Genomic DNA, 10482 nt, shown 5'->3' on the forward strand with positions numbered 1-10482 from the left:
GGGAGATGGAAAGATTCATCTCCAAAGCTCATCAAGACCACTTCTATGATGTTGTGGTCAAGAAGAAGGTGATCCCCGAGGCCCCTTTCAAGCTCAAGAAGAATGAGTATCCGGAGATCCGATATGAAATCCAAAGAAAAGGTTGGGAAGTTCTAACAAACCCCATCCAACAAGTCGGCATCCTAATGGTTCAATAGTTCTATGCCAATGCATGGATCACTAGGAACCATGATCAAAGTAAGAACCCAAATCCAAAGAATTATATTACAATGGTTCGGGGGAAATACTTAGATTTTAGTCCGAAAAATGTGAGGTTGGCGTTCAACTTGCCTTTGATGCAAGGAGATGCACGCCCCTACACTAGAAGGGTCAACTTTAATCAAAGGTTGGACCAAGTCCTCATGGACATATGTGTGGAAGGAGCTCAATGGAAGATTGACTCCAAAGGCAAGCCGGTTCAATTAAGAAGACTGGACCTCAAGCCTATGGCTAGAGGATGGTTGGAGTTCATCCAACGCTCCATCATCCCCACTAGCAACCGATCTGAAGTTACTGTGGATCGGGCCATCATGATTCATAGCATCATGATTGGAGAGGAAGTAGAAGTTCATGAAGTTATCTCCCTTGAACTCTACAAAATAGCTGAAAAGACCTCCCCTGGGGCAAGGCTAGCTTTTCCTCATCTTATTTGCCATCTATGTTACTCAGCTGGAGCTTTCATAGAAGGAGATATTCCCATTGAGGAAGAGAAGCCCATCACTAAGAAAAGGATGCAGCAAGCAAGAGAGCCCATTCATGGATCTCAAGAGACGCATGAAGCTCATCACCATGAGATCCCGGAGATACCTCAAATGCATTTTCCTCCACAAAACTATTGGGAGCAAATCAATACCTCCCTAGGAGAATTAAGTTCCAACATGGGACAATTAAGGGTGGAACATCAAGAGCACTCCATCATCCTTCATGAAATAAGAGAAGATCAAAAAGCAATGAGGGAGGAGCAACAAAGACAAGGAAGAGACATAGAAGAGCTCAAGGACATCATTGGTTCCTCAAGAAGGAAACGCCACCATCACTAAGGTGGACTCATTCCTTGTTCTTACATTCTCTGTTTTTCGTTTTCTCTATGTTAAGTGCTTATCCATGTTTGTGTCTTCATTACATGATCATTAGTATTTAGTAACTTTGTCTTAAAGTTATGAATGTCCTATGAATCCATCACCTCTCTTAAATGAAAACTGTTTTAATTCAAAAGAACAAGAAGTACATGAGTTTCGAATTTATCCTTGAACATAGTTTAATTATATTGATGTGGTGACAATGCTTCTTGTTTTCTGAATGAATGCTTGAACAGTGCATATGTCTTTTGAAGTTGTTGTTTAAGAATTTTAAATATGTTGGCTTTTGAAAGAATGATGATAAGGAGATATGTTATTTGATAATCTGAAAAATCATAAAAATGATTCTTGAAGCAAGAAAAAGCAGCAAAGAACAAAGCTTGCAGAAAAAAAAAAGAAAAAAAAAATAGCGAAAAAAATAGAAAGAAAAAGAAAAAGCAAGCAAAAAAAGCCAAAAGCTCTTAAAACCAAGAGGCAAGAGCAAAAAGCCAATAACCCTTAAAACCAAAAGGCAAGGGCAACAAAAAGGATCCCAAGGCTTTGAGCATCAGTGGATAGGAGGGCCTAAAGGAATAAAATCCTGGCCTAAGCGGCTAAACCAAGCTGTCCCTAACCATGTGCTTGTGGCGTGAAGGTGTCAAGTGAAAACTTGAGACTGAGCGGTTAAAGTCAAGGTCCAAAGCAAAAAAAGAGTGTGCTTAAGAACCCTGGACACCTCTAATTGGGGACTTTAGCAAAGTTGAGTCACAATCTGAAAAGGTTCACCCAGTTATGTGTCTGTGGCATTTATGTATCCGGTGGTAATACTGGAAAACAAAGTGCTTAGGGCCACGGCCAAGACTCATAAAATAGCTGTGTTCAAGAATCAACATACTGAACTAGGAGAATCAATAACACTATCTGAACTCTGAGTTCCTATAGATGCCAATCATTCTGAACTTCAATGGATAAAGTGAGATGCCAAAACTATTCAAGAAGCAAAAAGCTACAAGTCCCGCTCATTTGATTGGAGCTATGTTTCATTGATAGTTTGGAATTTATAGTATATTCTCTTCCTTTTATCCTAATTGATTTTCAGTTACTTGGAGACAAGCAACAATTTAAGTTTGGTGTTGTGATGAGCGGATAATTTATACGCTTTTTGGCATTATTTTTAGTATGTTTTTAGTAGGATCTAGTCACTTTTAGGGATGTTTTCATTAGTTTTTATGTTAAATTCACATTTCTGGACTTTATTATGAGTTTGTGTGTTTTTCTGTGATTTCAGGTATTTTCTGGCTGAAATTGAGGGACTTGAGCAAAAATCAGATTCAGAGGTTGAAGAAGGATTGCTGATGCTGTTGGATTCTGACCTCCCTTCACTCAAAGTGGATTTTTTGGAGCTACAAAACTCAAAATGGTGCGCTTCCAATTGCGTTGGAAAGTAGACATCTAGGGCTTTCCAGAAATATATAATAGTCCATACTTTAGCCGAGTTTAGACGACGTAAAAGGGCGTTGAACACCAGTTCTACGCTGCTGTCTGGAGTTAAACGCCAGAAACATGTCACAAACCAAAGTTGAACGCCAGAAATACGTTACAACCTGGCGTTCAACTCCAGAAAGAGTCTCTGCAAGTGTAACATTCAAGCTCAGCCCAAGCACACACCAAGTGGGCCCCGGAAGTGGATTTATGCATCAATTACTTACTTCTGTAAACCCTAGTAGCTAGTTTATTATAAATAGGACTTCTTACTATTGTATTAGATATCCTGGATTGTATTTTTGATCCTATGATCACGTTTTGGGGGCTGGCCATTCGGCCATGTCTGGACCTTTCACTTATGTATTTTCAACGGTAGAGTTTCTGCACTCCATAGATTAATGTGTGGAGCTCTGCTGTTCCTCAAAGATTAATGCAAAGTACTACTATTTTTCTATTCAATTCAACTTATTCTGCTTCTAAGATATTCATTCGCACTTCAACCTGAATGTGATGAACGTGACAATCATCATCATTCCCTATGAACGCGTGCCTGACAACCACTTCCGTTCTACCTTAGATTGAATGAGTATCTCTTGGATCTCTTAATCAGAATCTTCATGGTGTAAGCTAGATTGATGGCGGCATTCATGAGAGTCTAGAAAGTCTAAACCTTGTCTGTGGTATTCCGAGTATGACTCTGGGATTGAATGACTGTGACGAGCTTCGAACTCGCGAGTACTGGGCGTAGTGACAGACGCAAAAGGAGGGTGAATCCTATTCCAGTATGATCGAGAGCCTCAGATGATTAGCCGTGCTGTGACAGAGCATTTGGACCATTTTCACAAGAGGATAGGATGCAGCCATTGGCAAGGGTGACGCCTCCAGACGATTAGCCATGCAGTGACAGCGCATCGGACCATTTTTCAGAGAGGATCAAAAGTAGCCATTGACAACGCTGATGTCCTTACATAAAGCCAGCCATAGAAAGGAGTAAGACTGATTGGATGAAGACAGCAGGAAAGCAGAGGTTTAGAGGGACAAAAGCATCTCCATGCATTTATCTGAAATTCTCACCAAGGATTTATATAAGTATTTCTATCCCTATTTTATTATTAATATTCGAAAACTCCATAACCATTCTATATCCGCATGACTGAGATTTACAAGATGACCATAGCTTGCTTCATACCAACAATCTCCGTGGGATCGACCCTTACTTACGTAAGGTTTATTACTTGGACGACCCAGTGCACTTGCTGGTTAGTTGTGCGAAGTTGTGATAAAAAGTTGAGATTACAATTGAGCGTACCATGTTGATGGCGCCATTGATGATCACAATTTCGTGCACCAATGAGTATGGAAGGAGAGTGTGCAGGGCCTATATCCCTGGCGTTGCAGGTTTCTCTGCTGCATGAGTAGATATTGTTGAAAGTGATTTGAGATTAGGAATGGTGATGTCTGGTAGTGACTTGAGAATGAGGTTATTGGATTATTGATAGTGTGCAGAGCCTATATCTCCGGCGTGGCAGATTGTTCCGCTATATGACCAGTCGTTGTTGATAGTGTGTGGAGCCTATATCTTCGGCGTGGCAGATTGTTCAGCTGCATGACCAGTCATTGTTGATAGTGTGTGGAGCCTATATCTCCGGCGTAGCAGATAGTTTTGTTGTATGACTTGTTGTGGTTATTTCCTTCTCTGCTGTAGGAAGTGTGCGGGGCCTATATCTCTGGCGTAGTAGACTCCTTACTAGATGAGTGTGCAGGACACTATATCACTGACGTAGCAGAAGAGCTGCTGCATGAGTGTGTAGGGCACTATATCCCTGGCGTGGCAGAAAAGGCTACATCCGGGAGGATGTGTCGGATTAGCATTTATGGACCGACAAGTGATATCACGAGCCAATAGAATAGACATTCATCATATGCATCTAGTATATGCTTGCTTGCTTTGTTTACTTGAGTTTGCCTAATTGTATAACATGCTTACTTGCTTCTTGAATTACTTGCTGTAAATGAATACTATTTGTGATTTACTTGTCTGCATTAATTGTGATTGTTTGGTGCTGAGGAGGTTGGGTAGGCAGTGGCGATGGGATCACACGGAGGGTAGGGTGGCGAGGGCTGTAGGATACAGCGGTGTGACTAGTTTAGTTAGAATTCCCCTAAGTTTAGATAACCCGGTTTATGGTTTAAGTCCCTGATTTATTTATTTTATTTTAAGCTTGAATATCAGTTTGGTGTGAAGCTCTAGGATTGCCTTCGGCGTCCCGGGGCCTTACATCTTACATATTGGGCACTGTTACCATACTAAGAACCTCCGGTTCTCATTCCATACTTTGTTGTTGTTTTTCAGATGTAGGTCGTAGTCCACCTCGGTGAGATTGCGAATATGGTGACAGAGCGGAGTATGGTTCCTCCTTAGTTTATTTATGTTTTTCCTTATTATAGTTACTCTCACATCTTTTGTATATTTATCTTTATAGCCTTAGAGGCTTATTTAAGAGAATAGTTGTATAAGCTATTTTTAACTCAAAAAAAAAAAAAAAAACTGTATGTCTGTATATACTAATTGGCTTAAACTCCGCAAGCCATGACTAGTCCCCTATGATTATTATACTACTATATCTATATATATCCCATTCTTTTGCATCCACATCTTGTTTCTTATGCGTTAGCTTCGTGTGAACATTCCGAGCTTCTGAAATTCTATTTTTTTTAAGCTTAATCCTTCATCAAGCTTCTAGAATATATTATTTCCTTCTATATATAAATATGTCAAAGCCTTAGAACTGTCGTAATCTCTGATTAACCTTTACTTTATGGCTAGAGTTAAGGCTTAGGGTAATTGGGGTGTTACAAACCATACCCCAACGTTCGTATTCCCTCCCGTTCAACTTCCCCACCATCGCCCACCATCATCACTCAACCTCCACCGCCATCGCCATCGCAACCGCCGACCACTACCGTCGACTACCATTCACCCCTTCATACCACCCCCTCTCTTCTTCCTCCTCTCTCACGTCTCTTCTCTTTCCCCCTTGCCCAACTCCCCTCTCCTCTGCCACCGAACAGACGCCGTGCCCCTCTCCCTCTTCTCACCTACGCCGGCGACCTCTCCATGACTCCTTTCCCCCTCTCTTCATCCTCGTCTCTTACCCCTTCTCTCTTCACACGGCGACCCAACCCTCTTTCCCTCCTGTCCAAACCTGAGCCTAGGACCACCGCTCCAGCATCTCCGTCCCCACCGTCGCGAACCACCACCACCCTCCTCTCACTGATATCCACACACCACCCCTGCTCAGTTTCCCCCTTTCACTGCCTTCGAAAGCCAGGACAAGGCAAAACCCCTGTTTTCATTTCTCGGCAACTCTCCGCCGTTGCCATTGAAGCAGCAACACACCGCCGCAGCACCACCAGGGCGCCGCTCCTGCTCTGGCCGTTCACTTCTCTCCCTCCACCTTCCCTTCCCTTCCTCTGTTCAAATTCTTCTTCTTAGGTTATCCATTTTCTTTCGTCAGGTTCTGTCTCATTCATTATTTTACTGCTAGTTAATTTTGTTTAGCTTAATTTAGTTAGAAATGCACATTAGTTGATTAGGTGGTTAGAAAATCTGGACTGGTTAGTGGATGTAGGTTTTGTTTTGTTTACTGCTGCTGTTCGGAATGAATTTGTCTTTCCTCTGGAAGTTGCCCTGGATGAACTTGTTTATTGTGCAGTTTGGAATGACTAATTTTCTATCTGAAACTAGTTTCTTTGTTACTGGTGATGACTTGCCCTATGCTGATTTGGTTTCTTGAAGTTGCATAGTGTTTTTGTTGCTTTATTCTTGCTGAGGGCTGCTATGAATTTCAATTGTGACTGCTGCTATACTCTTGCTGATGGTTGTTGTTTGGAATGCACAATTTCTGGATTTTGTTTGCAGTGATGACAATTTTACTTAATGCATGAGTTGAAGTTGTAATGCTGCTATTTTATGCCAATTTGAACTTAATCTCTTGATTTAGGATTCTTAATTGTTTGAATTCATGTTGAGTACTTGTGATTGGTTATGGAATTCAAAGAAAAGAATGCTAATTGAGTCCATTATATGTTGTGGATTGCTGCTGTTTCGATTACTGCTGGATTAATTCACTGTTGTTCGGGTTGCTCATTTATGATGGAATCACTGATTTTGAATTTCTATTTATGATGGAATCACTGATTCTGAATTTTTGTTTATGATGTGAAATCACTGATTCTAGTTTGATTTTTCTGATTAAATTGATGGTTAAATTACTGTTGAGTTCATTTGGTTAGTGTTTGACTGATTTTCCGTTGAACTTCTAAGATATTGCTGCTGGGAGTGTTGAATTATTGTTGCTGGAATTGTTTGGAAATAGTTAACTATATTCATGAATTATTGTTTGGGGCTGAATTGCTGGAAATTCACTGTTGGGTTTGGTTGAAAATTTTCTTGATTATGTGGAGATTTGCTGATTTACTACCAGTTTTGATAACTTTTGAGGCTGAAATTGACGGGATAAATGTGTGATTGTTGCATGTTTAATTATCTGGAATTGTTTTGATCATTTGGATACTTATTACTTCATTGCGTTATAGTTGTTTTTGCTAAAACTTTGATGCTGTTAGGTTGCTTTGGAGTAGGATTTATACAACTTCATAGATAATTAATCATGCTATTATGCTTCTTAAATTTAAATTTCATTTGGTTTGAACTGGCTTGCCTGAACTGCTGCTGAAGTTTTCTTTCAATTCTGCACTTGAGTGTTTGAATTCATATTGCCTGCTTGTTAAATAGTTCATTGTTTTGGTGCTGTATTTTTGTTCTTGCTATATTTTGGCTCACTTTCTGATTTCCTATGAAGTCATATATGATTTTTTGTGAAGTTGAGTGTTAAAGCATTCATAGGAAATCTGAATTGATTGTTTGAATTTGGGAAATAGGCCAATTTACTGCTATAATGCTGCGGATTTCTCCTAAACCTATTTCATTAAATGATATTGTTTTACTTGGTGCAACAAAATTCTAATTGACAGAATTCTGTGTCAAAAAGAATCTTGTTGGCTTAAAGGTTTTGGAAATTTTCTCAAGAGTCTCCTTACAAGTTTTGGTCAATTCTCTAAAATATTTGCTTGTTTTATCTTGTATGTTATTTTTAAGCATTGAAAAATCCCTGTTTTAGTTTCGATTTGACCATAAACTTGGTTTCATTTAACTTCGAGTCTCTTTTGCATGCTCTCACAAGGTTGGATTTCTTTTTACCTATGTGGCTGAATTTGATTCAATTTTCTCCATGTCTAAGTTGCCTTGAGTCACATAGTAACTAAGCTTGTCAATTTTCCATTTCAACCATGTGATTTTCATACCTCATATGAATTTGGTGTTTGAATCTCTCAATGTTTTTAACTTGCTAACACCAAATTGCTTAAACTTATGCCAATTTACTTGTGATTGAGATTTACTTGATTATGTGCTCTACATGTATATGTGAATCACTTGTTTTGGCATCTTGAACTTCTGAAAAGTGAATAGAAACTTGCTTGTTTTGACATTTTTGAAACTTTTTGGAATCAAGGAACTTGTGACTATGTACCTAAATTTTGATTTTCCTCCCATTTCTTTTACTAACTGTTTCTCTCTTTTTACATAACTTTTAAGCTTTGATTTCTTTTTCAACTAACTTTTTCTACTTCTTTTCCTTTTCAACTAATTTTTCTTTTTCTTTGCCTGTCTTTTAACTTTGCTTTTCCTTTTTCATCCAACTTTTCTTTTCACTTTCAATTAACTATTTTCCTTTTTACTAACATAACTTTTAACTTTTAACTTTCTTTTTCCTTTTTCAACTAACATTAACTTTTAACTTTTAAGTGTTTTCTTTCTCCTTATGCATAGTAACAATGCTCCTTCCTTCCTTTATTCTTTGATAAACAAGCAAGTTAGCTTTCCTCATGTCCTGATGAGTTGATACCTCCGGCAAAAGAAAATAGACTTCTCGGTCTGTTGATACCTCTGATGCTGCATTCGATGCAAGGCATATCAGTGGGAATGACAAGGAAGCTCAGAATACACCTCTCACTGATAAACATAAGTTCAGCAATGCATATTCGGAGCGGAAGTTTGAAAAGTTCCTAAAAAAAACTTACATGTTGAGCAGGAACTCCATCTCCCGGATGAGTTGAGCCAGTATACGGATGATCGGATTGCTCAGCAGGGTTAGAGTTTCATAGTCGGGAGCTTCCAACGGTGAATGAATCATGGGTCAAGGAATTTTATGCGAACTACTACACTGGGGCCCTTGATGCAGTTTACCTGAGCGGCCAGCAGATTCTGGTCACTGAGGAGGCAATTGAGCATGCCCTCAAGTGGTAAAGATGCATATGAAGAGGTTGAAGGTGAGAGGCTCATGAAGACTTTTGATTGGGACCAAGTCTTAGCTGTGATTACTGAGCTTGGGAGTCAGTGGATATATGGTGCTGATAAGACGACTCCCTTGGGTATCCATGTCCGTTCTTTGACATATAAGGCCTATATTTGGTAGCAGCTACTGTCCAACTATGTGATGCCAAGCACCCATGAGATGAGGGTTACTGTAGATATGGCTGTTATGGTCTGGTGTGTCTTGGAGGGCCGTGAGTTACACCTTCCATGGCACATTAGACGGTCCATGAGGCGGGCTCACTATGTGGGCAAGCTAGCCTTCCCGTGCTTCGTTACTCAGCTAGCCACGGAGGTTGGGGTTCTTTGGATGACTACTGATCAGAGACCGACAGTCGCCGGCCATAAAAAGATCATTCCACATGGCGACTGGCCGGGACTTGAGCTAGCACTTGGACGACGCAGCAGACAGACACCAGCACCTTCTATAGAGGCGGGACCTTCCACATTAGTCCCTTCAGCTTCAGCACCTACCGATGCAGCACCACCAGCATTCCCACAGCCACTCTTCAGCCTGATCTACCAGTTGTCTGACGACATAGCCAGTTCAGAGCGTCGCAACCAGCAACATTTTGAACAGCTAGAGCATCGCAGCCAGGGATGTTATGAGCATTTGAGGAGGCTTATTCTCTCCGGCGGTGTTGACATTTCACCTGAGCCAAACACTCCACCCGAGCATTCTGAGGAGGCCCGAGACCCACCAGCAGATAGAGGAGCCGATGCGAGTGACGAGTCTTTCCACTCTGCTTGATCTGAGCACCGAGGACGGTGCTACATCTTAAGTGTGGGGAGGTTGTCCTTCAACAAACATATTTTGGGTGACAATTTCATTTCCGAACACTTGTAGTTTAGTTTTTATTATTATTATGCTTTTTAGTTGCTTTGTATATATTTTATCCTCTTGAGAGACTACTTAGTTTAGTTTATTGCACTTTCTTAGTTTATTGAACTTTTTGATTTTGCTTGTACGTAACTTAGTATTATATAGTAGTTATTCATATTTTGACATTTCGCTCTTAATTTTGAATTGTGCATATGCTCTTTTTGGTTTTTAGTTATGATTGTGATTTGGATGATGTGATGATTGCACCTAGTTTGATTTCCTATACACTTGCTATTTTGGTTTGATTGAAATTAGGAATTAAACTTAGGATTTTTGCCCTTTTTCATCCAATCACACTATATATGTATATAGAATAAATGTTAGTTAATTTAATGAAATTTTCAAGAAACTTACTTTTTATAAAGGGCATTGAAATTCAAATTGAGTTGAGTTGAAATTCTTTGAAACCTGCATGATTTATACATTGTGGAATATGGTTTTTGAGTTAAAGAACATACAACTTGTGAGTTTTGAGCCTTATTGTGTGGTTACACCATTTGACCACTTATTCCATTCTTGTGTGTTGCTCTTCGCTATGATTGCAATCTTTGGTTTGTTTAAGTCAATATATCCATTGTTTA

The 10482-nt window shown here is 39.8% G+C and overlaps 1 pseudogene; it reads left to right on the plus strand.

Moving 5' to 3' along the window:
* Positions 1–9769, plus strand: part of LOC148580175 (uncharacterized) — a 67054-nt pseudogene extending 57285 nt beyond the window's left edge.
* The last annotated feature ends 713 nt before the right edge of the window (positions 9770–10482 follow it).

This window comes from Arachis ipaensis, chromosome B10, assembly GCF_059453495.1.
Source record: "Arachis ipaensis isolate K30076 ecotype BB chromosome B10, ASM5945349v1, whole genome shotgun sequence".
Lineage (NCBI taxonomy): Eukaryota > Viridiplantae > Streptophyta > Magnoliopsida > Fabales > Fabaceae > Arachis > Arachis ipaensis.